Source organism: Oryctolagus cuniculus, chromosome Y (genome assembly GCF_051225735.1).
Source record: "Oryctolagus cuniculus isolate XC-2025 breed Fujian yellow rabbit chromosome Y, ASM5122573v1, whole genome shotgun sequence".
NCBI classification, from domain to species: domain Eukaryota; kingdom Metazoa; phylum Chordata; class Mammalia; order Lagomorpha; family Leporidae; genus Oryctolagus; species Oryctolagus cuniculus.
This window is the reverse complement of record NC_142889.1, coordinates 7011629-7025742: the sequence shown is the minus strand read 5'-3', so window position 1 is coordinate 7025742 and position 14114 is coordinate 7011629. Positions and strand designations below refer to the sequence as shown.

General features: G+C 42.9%; 1 pseudogene; it reads left to right on the top strand.

Moving 5' to 3' along the window:
• Nucleotides 1-2767, top strand: part of LOC149119184 (PRKR-interacting protein 1 pseudogene) — a 35509-nt pseudogene extending 32742 nt beyond the window's left edge.
• The last annotated feature ends 11347 nt before the right edge of the window (nucleotides 2768-14114 follow it).

Here is a 14114-nt window from a genome sequence, read left to right as displayed (position 1 = left end):
TTTCTGGAAACCACTAGCATTCTTTGGCTGATAGAAGCATCCACCCACTCCCATCTGCTATTATCCTTCCATGGCATTCTCACCTGTACCCAAATTTCCTCTTCTGATAAGGAGACAAACAAGTTGTATTAGGGATTGGCCCAACTCCAAATGATCTCATTCTATCTTATCAATCTGCAAAAATACTATTTCCAATTAAGTTTTTATCCTAAGGTATTGGGGGCTAGGTTTTGCATGCACAAGTTTTGAAGAAGACACAATTCAGCCACAGCAAGAGGAGTTTCTCTTATATTTGTGAGTTTCCATAGTGGGTGAGGAAATCAAACACAGCTTCCTCTTCTGGGTTGGGTTGCACTGTCAGGCACTTCTCTGTCCTCTTAATCTATGGGCAAACGAAGGACTCACACATGTACAAAAAGAGAGATCACAGTTTCTGTGGGTTCCAGACTCAGTTGCACTTGTCCAGAATGCCTGGTATAATTATGTAAGGATGTTCATGCTTCTTCTGGCTATCATAGGACAAGTGTCCCCAGAAATGTCACTTAAAACTGGTGGGCCCAGAGCTGACACTGGACACCTCACCCTCAGGTGCATTAAGGGACAACATTAGTTGATCAGAAGGAAGGTCTTGGGAGTTCCCTATCATGCTGGTGGGTAGGTAAGGGGAATCTGAGGAAGATCCAGCCGTGATGCATGCTTACATCTAAGACAGTTCTCCCAACTAGATGTTGAAGATGAAGGATCTGGAAATCTCTCTAAAGATCTCTTAGGAATATTCTCTTTGACAACTGAAGTGACTGATATATTCCACAAAGGAGATTTCGATGTCCTAATCCTTAGTGTATATGCAAGGCAACTTATTTGCAAACAGCTTCTTTGAAGACTTAATTGACTGGATAATCTTTATATGAGGTCATCCAGGGTTTGGGTGGTCCTTAAGACCCATGATAGTGTCCTAAGAGAAAGGAGACATGGACACAGAGGAGAACCCACATGAAGTAAGTCAGAGACTGGAGTGATGAAGTCATGAGCAAAGGATGCCTGAAACCACCAGGCACTGGAAGAATCACCAAAGATCTTCTGGATCCTGCGGTAGGAGAGAAACCTGAGACAACTGATGCCCTAATATGGCAGATGAGGAAACTGAGGGTCAAGAAAGGTGGACCCAGGCCCCACCCTTAGCTGGGAGCAGCACAGTCCTCTGGCCCATATCATGCAGTTGCCCAGGGCTTCTTGAATTGGCTGTGAGCTCCATTCAGCTCAGCCAGTCATGCTGAGTCCCTGAATAACTTCTGGGGGACATTAGCCACCCGAGTGTGAGAAATGTATGGCTGGGCCCAGTTCCCCTTTAAAGATGCTCCAGAGCTCAGATGTTTTGCCTCAACATAACCAAAACCATCATCTCTCCAAGTTCCTTCTCCCAGCTCATCTCTACCACAGTGACACTTGGTGTACCCTGGACACACATAACAGCATGCCAGTAACAGGGTAATCCAAATCCCAGGAAACCAGCCTAGGAGACAAGGGCTGGCTCCTGCCTCCTGGGTCCTTCTCATTACCCAGCTATGTGGCAGCTCCCAGGACATAACTCAGGACCCACAGAATGTGGCTTGTTGTGAGAAGACCATGATCATCAACCAATTTCAGTTGCCAGGATACAACTGCTGCTGCTTGGTGTCTTGTCCTCATTTGACTTCTGCGAGTTCAACAGCAATGAAGACCAAAAGGAATACTACTTCAATCTTCAGCTTCATGGAGGGTTTTCTAGAATTGAGTGTTAAGACATGAAAAGCTTTATTTGTAATATCTAAGATACAGAACAACCAAAGCATGCAGGTATGAATATGTAAGCGCAATGTGTTCCATCCCTGCAGTGAAATAGTATACACCGACACACTACTGTGTGGGCATATTTGAAAACATGATGTTCAGTGAAAGATGTCAGACACAAAAGGTCCCTTACTGTGTGATCCCTTTGATAGGAAATGTCCAGAACAGGTAAATCTACAAAGACAGGGCTAGTGATTGGCAGGGACTGGGGAAAAGAAGGTGACTTCCCATGGCAGTGGAATCCCTTTTTGGGGAGGTCGAGAGTTCTCTGTAACCAGACAGAAGGGACAGTTACATGGCATGCCTGGTGTACTAAATGCCTTGAATTGTTCTTTATTTTTGTTTGAGATTTATTTATTCAGGGTCATGTGGAAAAGCTGTCATGAAGAGCTAAATTGCCTACTTGCTGTGATCACCAAGGCCCAAGAAAGAGCCCCAGATGTCACCAGGAATGTGACAGAAGAGCAGAAGCTCAGGCTGGAACAGTTCATGCAGAACCTGAATAGAACAGTCCCCTTTCCAGAAAAAACAGTGAATGATTGCCTCGACCTTCCCCAGAATTTGTCTGAGATGTAATGGGTCCAAGTGCTGAGGCCAGAAGTGGAGAGTTCTATGTGTACAGGTATCTATGCTAGAGAGAGTACCAATAACACGACTACATGGATGCCATGGCTGAGAAGCAAAGACTACTAGATGCAGTTTCAGGCGAGCGTGGAAGAGGATATCATCGCTGCCACGGAGCAGATAACAAAGCATTGGACAAAGCTCCAGAAGTTAAAAGGGTAAGAAATTATTGGCAAAGAAGATGAAAATTTAGCAGAAAAAATCTAAAAGAATGAGCTAGTCGGGCCCAGAAGCTGCAGTCTAGTTGTGTGAGGAGGCTTCTGGAACAAAAGATGAGAAAGAAGAAGATGAGCCAAGCTTCATCATGGGATGATGACAATGTAGCTATCTTGGACGGCTTATTCCTGACTAGAGTTCAGAAAACCCAAGTGAGCAGGGATAGGAGGCCTTCCTCTCAGCCTCTCTCCTGAAGACTCACGGGTTGGGGAGCACTGGAAGCACTGCTCTGCCCCCAGCCTTCATGGGCTTACAGCCTCTGGGACGAGAACTATCTCTGGGATACTCAGGCACTACCTCACAGAGTTGATCTATATTCCTGTAGAAAGGAGAAAGCACCTAACTTGTTGCTGGCAAGTTTTTCACATGTGAACAGCAATGACATTGAGGCTGATATGCATGAAGGGAGCACTTATTTGGTAAAGAATAGAAAACCTTAAAAAATTAAATGCCAGCACATGAGACACAACTGCAAGAGATGAGCCAGAAGGAGCCAGGAACTGCATGCATCCAGCTCTCCTATGTGGGTGGCAGGGGCCCGAGGACTTTGACCAGTTTCCACTGCTTTCCTGGATGTATTGGCGGGGAGACGGGTCAGGAGCATGAAAAGAGGATTCAACCCTGCACTTAAATGGGATCCTGGTTTAACTTGCTGTGCCACCTAATAGGTTTAAAAACTTGGGATTCTGGCTTTTGTGTGCCCAGAAATGAGATTGACTTCAACAGAGACAGCTTGCTTTATTGAAGCAAAGAGGTGATGAAGGTTTCTGAAGAGACGATGTATAGCGTGCATGTAGGGCCAAGCTTTTATCTGGTCTGGTTGCTGAGGGGCTCTCCAGAAGCATTGGAGGCCTTTGGCATATCTAGTTTTGCCAGGCATTTTCTGGGTGGGCAGAGAGAGAGAGAGACTGAAAGTAGATTTCCCGTGAAGGGGACTAGGGAAGGGTGACATTCTTGTGAGCCTTATTGTCCTTTATCCCAGACCCTCAAGGTAAAAAAGGGAAGAGGAACATTGATTCTATCTGGCTACTTACTGCTGAGAAGAGCCATGGGGTTTTTCCTCTAGCACCTCTCCTGGAATTCTCTTTGGGTTTTGAGAGAAGGTGGTGGACTAGCATCATGGTCTTAACCTGATCTTGAGAGATGGCTTTGATGTGATTCTGTAAGAAACTTTGGAACAAATTAAATAGGCATGGTGTGAATAGCAGGGCTATAGGGATGACTGTGACAGACCTGGTAAGAGGAGCTAACCATGCCCACTTCCCATGGGAGACAGCAGAAAAGCATCCTGCCCAAAAGAGATACAAGTGTTAAGAAAGTTTTCACCACAAGTGCAGCCAGTATGGGTTGGTGAAGATTAGAGCCAGGACTACGCAGACACTAGCAAGAGGTGACAATGCATTACAAAATGGAGTACAAACAGAAAGTTAAAAAGGGTATCTGTGTGGGTGTGAGGTTTCATACATCACTCCAGAGTCAGCAACCTGTGATGAGATCAGAGGTAGACTGGTGGAGTCTAGTACCGATGACTCTCCTGTTTTTGGTCGAAGTTTGGGATATAAAGTGAGAGTGAAGAAGTCAGTCTGGTCTGGAGTGAAGCAGATGAACACTCTTCAGAGCTAGAGATTGATGATGACCTGTTGTCAGAGGTAATCAAATGAGCTTTGGAGTGGTGTCATCTAGAGATCTTCCCGGAGGACTGGGAGGAAGGTGTAGAGTTGGCTAAAGGTGTTCACCTGCAGTCCTGGAAGTCACATCATAAAGGAAGTGTGACCCTTTTCAGGGAAGGCACTCTGTTGATTCTGATTTTCTAGCTGGCCTGGGAACAGAGCTGTCCTGAATAGGTCAGTATAGAATAAGCAGGATCTCTAAAAGGAAATTGTCAGTTTTGCATGTAATGTTACTAACCTCAGGCTGCCTTCCCTGATGGCAGTGGTTACTTTGAAGGCTGGGCAGAGAGAAGGGCTTTGTCAGCTTAGGGAGGGCCAACAGGGTCTGCAGCAATCCCGGATTCCTTCAATCCTAGGGGCAGTTCTGTTTTCAGTGGCCCAGCTCCTGGTAGAGCCGAAAGGCCTCTTTAGATGCTGGTTTTTGTTTGGACTGCCTACTGTCCAAATCCTGGGCTTTCCACATTGACTGGCCCTTGTTGGGTCTCCTTGATGGGAGATCACTGTGTAAAGCAGTTATTAATTGGCCTGCCACCTAACCCTACATTGATCCTGCTGTCTAGATCACCCCTCTTCCTCTTGGTCTCTATTAAGCAGACCACAGAAGTGTTATGGGCTGTTAACCAAAATTTAACGTTTCAGGTTCTTGCCATTTACTTAGAGATGAATTCCAAGCACTGGCTCAAGCAAGACATGCAGCGTGGTGAGGTTTAGGATGTATCCGTAAAGTGAGAAGAATACACAGGAACATGAGGTCTTTATAAAGGGGGAGTGGGCCAGAAAGGGTAAATAGAGATTTCCGTATCAGTTGTTTCCAGGGGTCAGACCAGAGTCTGCAAGTGAGAGGGCATGCAGGCGAGAGAGTGCAAGCGAGAGGGCAGAAAAGAGAAACATGGAACATGGGGCCGGCAGGAGAGGGCTGGGCACATGCTCACCAGGGCTCTTCTTCACTTCCAATAGGGGAGTGGTTACATAGTCTGGTTGACAAGTGGGTGGCTATAGGGGAGAGTACATGAGGGGTAAGGGGTGTGGCTTGTGAGCCTAATCTTTTCTCCCTGCCCACTCCCATATAATTTCCCTCTCAGAGATTCATGAGCCTTAATCTTATGGGGATGCTAAAGAGCATAGACTCATCATATCTTCTGTATCTACTCCTGTTGATCATGGATGCAGGCCCTGCCTATCCTGGGAGTGGAAATCTCTTCTAAAGAGTTCATTTCATGATCTCAGACACTGCCAATGGCTGCGTCTCCCACATTATCATCATTACTCTCAGAAAGCTAAAAGAAAGCAAGTAGCAACTAGAGTGCACTTTAAGATGGAAATAATACATTTCATAGACTCCCAGATAGTATGTGGAGATAGGCTCCTTATGCAGACTATAAAACCATTTAGCCTGAGCATAGGGATTTTTTAAATCGAAAATTTTATATAGAAAATATAAATTTCAAAAATACAACTTTTCGATTACAGCGGTTCTTCCCCATAACCATCCTCTCACTCACAAACCATCCCATCTACTACTCCCTCTCCCATCCCATTCTTCATTAAGATTCTTTTTAAATTTACTTTATATACAGGAGATCAACTCTATACTGAATAAAGGTTTCAACAGTTTGCAGACACATAGTATAAAGTGTTGTTTGAAGACTAGTTTTACCATTAATCCTCATAGTGCAACCCATTAAAGATAGAGGTTCTACATGGGGAGTAAGTGCACAGTGACTCCTGTTGTTGATTTTTTTTATCTTTTATTTAATGAATATAAATTTCCAAAGTACGACTCATGGGTTACAATGGCTTCCCCCCCCATACCGTCCCTCCCACCCACAACCCTCCCCTTTCCCACTCCCTCTCCCCTTCCATTCACATCAAGATTCATTTTCGATTATCTTAATATACAGAAGATCAGCTTAGTATACCTTAAGTAAGGATTTCAACAGTTTGCTCCCACACAGAAACATAAAGTGAAAAATAATAGATGATTTTTTTAAATGATGATGAAATCAGATCAGACCTATTGTCATGTTTAATCCCAGTGAGAGTCAAGTTGGGAATTGATAATTTCTTTTTTTTTTTTTTTTACAGAAGATCAGTTTAGTGTACATTAAGTAAAGATTTCAATCGTTTGCACCCCCATAGAAACACAAAGTGAAATATATTGTTTGAGTACTCGTTATAGCATTAAGCCTCAGTGTACAGCACGTTAAGGACAGAGATCCTACATGAGGAGTAAGTGCACAGTGACTCCTGTTGTTGACTTTACCAATTGACACTCCTGTTTATGGCATCAGTAATCTCCCTATGCACCAGTCATGAGTTTCCAAGGCTATGGAAGCCCCTTGAGTTCTCCGACTCTTATCTTGTTTAGACACAGTCATAGTCAAAGTGGAGGTTCTCTCCTCCCTTCAGAGAAAGGCACCTCCCTCTTTGAAGACCTGTTCTTTCCACTGGGATCTCACTCACAGAGATCTTTTTGCCAGAGTGTCTTGGCTTTCCATGCCTGAAATACTCTCATGGGCTTTTCAGCCAGATCCGAGTGCCTTTAGGGCTGATTCTGAGGCCAGAGTGCTATTTAGGACATCCGCCATTCTATGAGTCTGCTGAGTATCTCACTTCCCATGTTGGATCACTCTCCCCTTTATTTATTCTATCGGTTAGTGTTAGCAGATACTAGACTTGTTTATGTGCTCCCTTTGACTCTTAGTCCTTTCATTATGATCAATTGTGAACTGAAATTGATCACTTGGAATAGTGAGATGGTATTGGCACATGCCACCTTGGTGGGATTGAATTGGAATCCCCTGGTATGTTTCCAACTCTACCAATTGGGGCAAGTCAGCCCGAGCATGCCCCAAATTATACATCTCTTCCCTCTCTTATTCCCACTCTTATGTTTAACAGGGATCACATTTCAGTTAATTTTCAACACTTAAGAATAACTGTGTGATAATTACAGAATTAAACCAGTCATATTAAGCAGAACAGACAAAAAAATACTAAGAGGGATAATGTATTAAGTTGTCCATTAGCAGTCAGGGCTATGCTGATCAAGTCACCATTTCTCATAGTGTCCATTTCACTTCAGGAGGTTTCCTTTTTGGTGTTCAGTCAGTTGTCACCGATCAGGGAGAACATATGGTATTTGTCCCTTTGGGACTGGCTTATTTCACTCAGCATGATGTGTTCCAGATTCCTCCATTTTGTTGCAAATGACTGGATTTTGGGACAGAATCCGGCGCCCCGACCGGGACTAGAACCCGGTGTGCCAGCGCCGCTAGGCAGAGGAGTAGCCTATTGAGCCGCGGCACTGGCCCAAAAGTTGTGCTTTTGAAATTTATATTTATTAAATAAAAGTTAAAATAAATCAGCTTTGTGTGGCTCACCAGGATCTTCAAGTAATATAGTAGAACTCACTTAGGAGTTTTCCTGCCAATAACCGCTCCCAGAAGAATCAAAAGAAGAAGTAGGTACAACATGTCTGCCTTAAAGTGCAACAGTCTTGGTGTGACAAAAGCAAGAGCTTTACTTATTTTTTTAGGAGGTATTTAAGACCTTTGACTGGCTCAGAGGAGTAGGCAGACATACCTTTTGAGTTCACCTGCTAAGACTCAAGAGGTAGAAATTTATTCTTTGACAAATGTACCAGCTTGAGATGACCTGTAATTTCACTGAGGTAGGTTTGCTCAGTAGCACTTGATAGCGACCCTTCCATTTCAGCAGTAGCTGGTCTGAAGGGGATCTTTCCTTCCAAGTTTTTTTTTTTATTTTCTTAAAGTTTTTATTTAATGAATGCATTTTTCATAGGTAAAAGTTTAGGAATATAGTGGTTCTTTCCCTCACACCCATACTCAAACCCCACATCCCTCTCCCTATCCCATCTTATACTTCATTATGGTATATTTTAGTTTGGTTTTATATACAGAGGACCAACTCCATGTTAGGCACAGATTTCAACAGTGTGCACCCATAATCACACACAACATATAGAGTACAGTTTGAGAACAAGATTTGCAGTCAATTCTCATAGTACAACTCATTAAGGACAGAGGTCCTACATGGGGAGTAAGTGCACAGTGACTTCTGCTGTTCCTTTAAAAATAAAAAAATAAAAAAATAATTAACACTCTTATTTATGACATCTTTGATCACTCGAGGCTCTCGCCTTGTGCTTCCAAGGCTATGGAAGCCTTTTGTGACCATGGATTTCATCAGTATTTGGACACAGCCATCAGTAAAGTGGAAGTTCTCTCCTCTCTTCAGAGAAAAGTACATCCTTCTTTGATGGCCCTTTCTTTCCTTGAGGGCTGAGAGATCCTTCATGTGGGCTATTTTTTGCCACAGAGTCTTGGCATTCCACGCCTGAAATTCTCTCACAGGCCTTTCAGCCAGACCAGGAAGCCTTAAGGGTTGATTCTGAGGTCAGAGTGATATTTACTGTGAACATCATTATAGGAGTCTGCTGTGTGGACTGCTTCCCAATTTGGACATTCCTTCCTTTATAAATCTGTCAATTATTATTACCAGGCCCTTGATGTCATTTATATGATCACTCTTTTTTACATGAAAAAGCGTGAAGTTTATTGTATGTCACTTAAACTTGACTGTTTTGAAGTAGGGCAAAGCTCCTGCTACCCCGTTATAGCTGGCATCCATCACTTGAAGCATGTGAAGGGCGAGCACACTTCCTCCCTCAGACTCCTGTCTCAGGGCCTTGTCAACAGAGCTCTCACCAAGAGCAAGTGTGCAGGCTGCTAGCTCCGGATCACTTTTATTTATTTATTTATTTTTTTATTTTTTTTTTTTTTATTTTTTGATAGGCAGAGTGGACAGTGAGAGAGAGAGACAGGTCTTCCCTTGCCGTTGGTTCACCCTCCAATGGCCGCTGCTGCAGCCGGCGCAGCGCGCGGATCCGATGGCAGGAGCCAGGATCCAGGTGCTTTTTCCTGGTCTCCCATGGGGTGCAGGGCCCAAGCACCTGGGCCATCCTCCACTGCACTCCCTGGCCATAGCAGAGAGCTGGCCTGGAAGAGGGGCAACCGGGACAGAATCTGGCGCCCCAACCGGGTCTAGAACCCGGCGTGCCGGCGCCGCAAGGTGGAGGATTAGCCTATTGAGCCACGGCGCCGGCTCCGGATCACTTTTAAACTTAAAGCTACCTATATGATGACTTTAACATTTAATATGATCATTTAAACAATTAAGATGGCATTTATACCACCAATTCCAATGCATTTGGTGTCCCATGGACAAGTTTTTAGACTGCACCCTTAGAATTAATCTGTGGGAGTGTATTTATAACTATACTGCTTTACAGTTATAGACTACCTTCCACCTCTCTTATTACCCTTCTTATTTTTTTAAAATATTTATTTTATTTATTTGAAAGACAGAGTTACAGAGAGAGGTAGAGACAGAGAGAGAGAGGTCTTCCATCTGCTGGTTCACTCCCCAGAGGGCTGCAATGGCCAGAGATGTGCTGATCTGAAGCCAGGGTCAGGAGCTTCTTATAGGTCACTCATGTGGGTGCAGGAGCCCAAGGACTTGGGCCATCTTCTACTGCTATCCCAGGCCATAGCAGAGCTGGATCAGAAGAGAAGCAGCCTGGATTGGAACTGGCACCCATAAGAGATGCTGGAACTTCAGGCCAGGGATTTAACTTGCTTCACCATAGCGCCAACTGCCTCCCACTCTTATTTTTAACTGACATCTTTTTCCAAATGACTTACTATACATATGATTAACTCTATGTTACAGAAACAGTTCAACATGGAATATGAAGATGAGAAAAGGAAAAGAAAGAAAGAGAAAGAAGAAATTAAAAATAAAAAGTAACAATCATAAACTGTCCCTCGACAGTCAGGACAAGCAAAGGAGTGGCTTTCATTCTTTTTTAACCCTTTGTAGTATTCCATAGTGTACATATCCCACAATTTCTTTATCCAGTCTTTGATTGATTGGCATTTAGGTTGCTTCTATGTCTTAGCTATTGTGAATTGAGCTGCAATAAACATGGAGGTGCGTGCAGATATCACTTCTGTTTCCTGATTTCATTTCCCTTGGGTAAATTCTTAGGAATAGGATGGCTGGGTCATATTGTAGGTCTATACTCAGATTTTCCATACTGTTTTCCACAGTGGCTTTACCAGTTTACATTCCCACCAACAGTGGGTTAGGGTGCCCTTTTCCACACACCCTCTCCAGCATTAGTTGTTTGTTGATTTCGGTATGAGGGCCACTCTAACTGGGGTGAGGTGAAACCTCATTGTGGTTTAACTTTTATGTAATAATTATAAATTTCAAAAGTACAACGTTTGGATTATAGTGGCTTCCCCCCCCCCAAAACCACCCTCCCACCCCAACCATCCCATCTCCTGCTCCCTCTCCCATCCCATTCTTCAGCAAGATTCATTTTCCTTTCCCTTTTTTTGACAGGCAGAGTGGACAGTGAGAGAGAGAGACAGAGAGAAAGGTCTTCCTTTGCCGTTGGTTCACCCTCCAATGGCCACTGCAGCCGGCACACCGCACTGATCCGAAGCCAGGAGACAGGTGCCTCTCTTGGTCTCCCATGTGGGTGCAGGGCCCAAGCACTTGGGCTATCCTCCACTGCCCTCTTGGGCTGCAGCAGAGAGCTGGACTAGAAGAGGGGCAACAGGGACAGAATCTGGCGCCCCAACCGGGACTAGAACCCAGTGTGCTGGTGCCGCAGGTGGAGGATTAGCCTATTGAGCCATGGGGCCGGCCAAAATTCATTTTCAATTATCTTTTTTTTTTTTGAGGAATGTTCCTTCTATACTTAATTTGCCTGGAGTTTTCAAATGAAAGAGTGTTGAATTTTATCAAGTGCTTTCTCTGCATTTATTGAGATCACCATATGGTTTTTCTTCTGCAGGTTGCTAATGTGGTTATCACATTGATTGATTTGCGAACATTGAACCATCCCTCCATACCAGGGATAAATCCCACTTGGTCTGGGTGGGTGATCTTTCTGATGTGTTGTTGCATTCTATTGGCCAGAATTTTATTGAGGATTTTTGCATCCATGTTCATTAGGGATATTGGTCTGTAATTCTCTTTCAATGCTGCATCTTTCTCCGGCTTATGGATTAAGGTGATGCTGGCTTCATAGAAAGAATTTGGGAGGATTTCCTCTTATTTGATTGTTCTGGATAGCTTGAGAAGAATTGGAGTTTGTTCTTCTTTAAATGTCTGGTAGAATTCAGCAGTGAATCCATCTGGTCCTGGGCTTTTCTTTGTTGGGAGGGCCTTTATTACTGTTTCAATCAATAAAATCAGAGATGAAAAAGGGAATGTAACAACAGACATCACAGAAATAAAAAGAATCATCAGAAATTACACAAAGAGTTGTATGCCAGCAAACAGGGAAATCTTTCAGAAATGGATAGATTCCTGGACACATGCAACCTACCTAAATTGAACCATGAAGATATAGAAACCCTAAATAGACCCACAACTGAGAAAGAAATCAATTATCTTTATATACTGAAGATCAATTTAGTATATACTAAGTAAAGATTTCAGCAGTTTGCACCCACACAGAAACACAGAATGTAAAGTACTGTTTGAGTACTAGTGATACCGTTAATTCAGATAGTACAACTAATTAAGGGCAGAGATCCCACATGGGGAGTATGTGCACAGTGACTCTAATGTTGACTTAACAATTGACACTCTTGTTTATGGCATCAGTATTCACCTGAGGCTCTTGTCATGGGTTGCCAAGGCTATGGAAGCCTCTTGAGTTCACCAACTCCAATCTTACTTAGACAAGGTAATAGTCAAAGTGGAAGGTCTCTCTGCCCTTCAGAGAAAGGTACCTTCTTTGATGGCCCTTTCTTTCCCATGGATCTCACTCACTGAGATCTATTGTTTACGTCTTTTTTTTTTTTTTTTTGCCAGAGTGACTGGGCTTTCCATGCCTGAAATACTCTCATGGGCTTTTCAGCCAGATCCGAGTGCCTTAAGGGCTGACTCAGGGTCCAGAGTGCCTTTTAGGACATCTGCCGTTCTGTGAATCTGCTGTGCATGCCACTTCCATTTTGGATCATTCTCTCCTTTTTAATTCTATCAGTTAGTATTAGCAGACACTAGTCTTGTGTATGTGATCCCTTTGACTCTTATTCCTATCATTATGATCAATTGTGAACTGAAACTGTTCACTTGGACTAGTGAGATGGCATTGATTGGTACATGCCACCTTGATGGGATTGAATTGGAATGCCCTGGCACGTTTCTAACTCTACCATTAGGGGTAAGTCCAATTGAGTGTGTGCTGAACTGTACATCTTCTCCCTCTTATATTCCCACTCTTATATTTAACAGGGATCACTTTTCCATTAAATTTAAACACCTAAGAATAATTGTGTGTTAATTAAAGAGTTCAACCAATGGTATTAAGTTGAACAAAATCTACTAAAGGGAACAATGTAGTAAGTTGTTCCTCGACAGTCAGTTTCACTTCTACAGGTTTCCTTTTAGGTGTTCAGTTAGTGGTCACCAATCAGGGAGAACATATGATATTTGTCCCTTTGGGACTGGCTTATTTCACGCAGCATGATGTTTTCCAGATTCCTCCATTTGGTTGCAAATGATCGGATGCATTTCCCTGATGGCTAGTGATCCTGAACATTTTTTTATGTGTCTGTTGGCCATTTTGATTTCCTCTTTTGAAGAATGCCTGCTAAAGTCCTTGTCCCATCTCTTAACTGAGTTATGTTTTTGTTATTGTGTTGTTTCTTAATCTCTTTTCAAATTCTGGTTACTAATCCTTTAACGGTTGTATAGATTGTGTATAATTTCTCCCATTCTGTCCATTGCCTCTTCACTTCCCTGACTGTTTCTTCTGCTGTACAGAAGCTTCTCAATTTGAGGTAATCCCATTCATTCATTTTGGTTTTGACTACCTTGCCCCTGAGGTCTTTTCCAGGAATTCTTTGCCTGTGCCAATGTCTGCAGGGTTTCCCCAATATTCTCAATTAATGTCATTGTGTTGTGTCATAAATTTGGATCTTTAATCCATGTTGAGTGGACTTTTTGTGTAGTGTGTAAGATAGGGGTCTTACTTCATCCTTGTACATGTGGACATCCAGTTTTCCTGGGACCATTTGTTAAAGAGACTGTTCCTGATCCAGGAATTGGTGTTAGCTCCTTGGAAAAATATAAGTTGGCTGTGGATGTTTGGATTGATTTAGGGTGCTCTATTCTGCTCCATTGGTCTATCCATCTATTTTTTTTTTATCAGTACTAGGCTGCTTTAATGATAACTGCTCTGTAGTACATCTTCAAGTCTGGTATTTTGAGTCCTCCAGCTTTGTTTATTTTGTAGAAGATTGCTTTAGCTATTTGAGGTCTCCTGTTCCTCCATTTATATTTCTGCATCATTTTTCTAGATCTGAGGATAATGTATTGAGTATTTTGATTGATATATAGCATTGAATCTATAAGTTGCTTTCAGAAAAAAATGGACATTTTGATGATATTGATTGTTCCAATCCATGAACATGGAAGATTTTTCCATTTTTGGTATCTTCCTCTATTTCTTCCTTTAAGGTTTTGAAATTCTCACCATAGAGAACTTTGACATCCTTGATTAAATTTATTCCAAGGTACTTGATTGCTTTTGTGGCTATTGTGAATGGAATTGTTCTTAGCAATTCTTTCTCAGTCATGGCATTGTCTGTGTGTACAAAGGCTGTTGATTTCTGTGTATTGATTTTCTGTTCTGCTACATTAGCAAACTCTTCTCTTAGCTCCAAT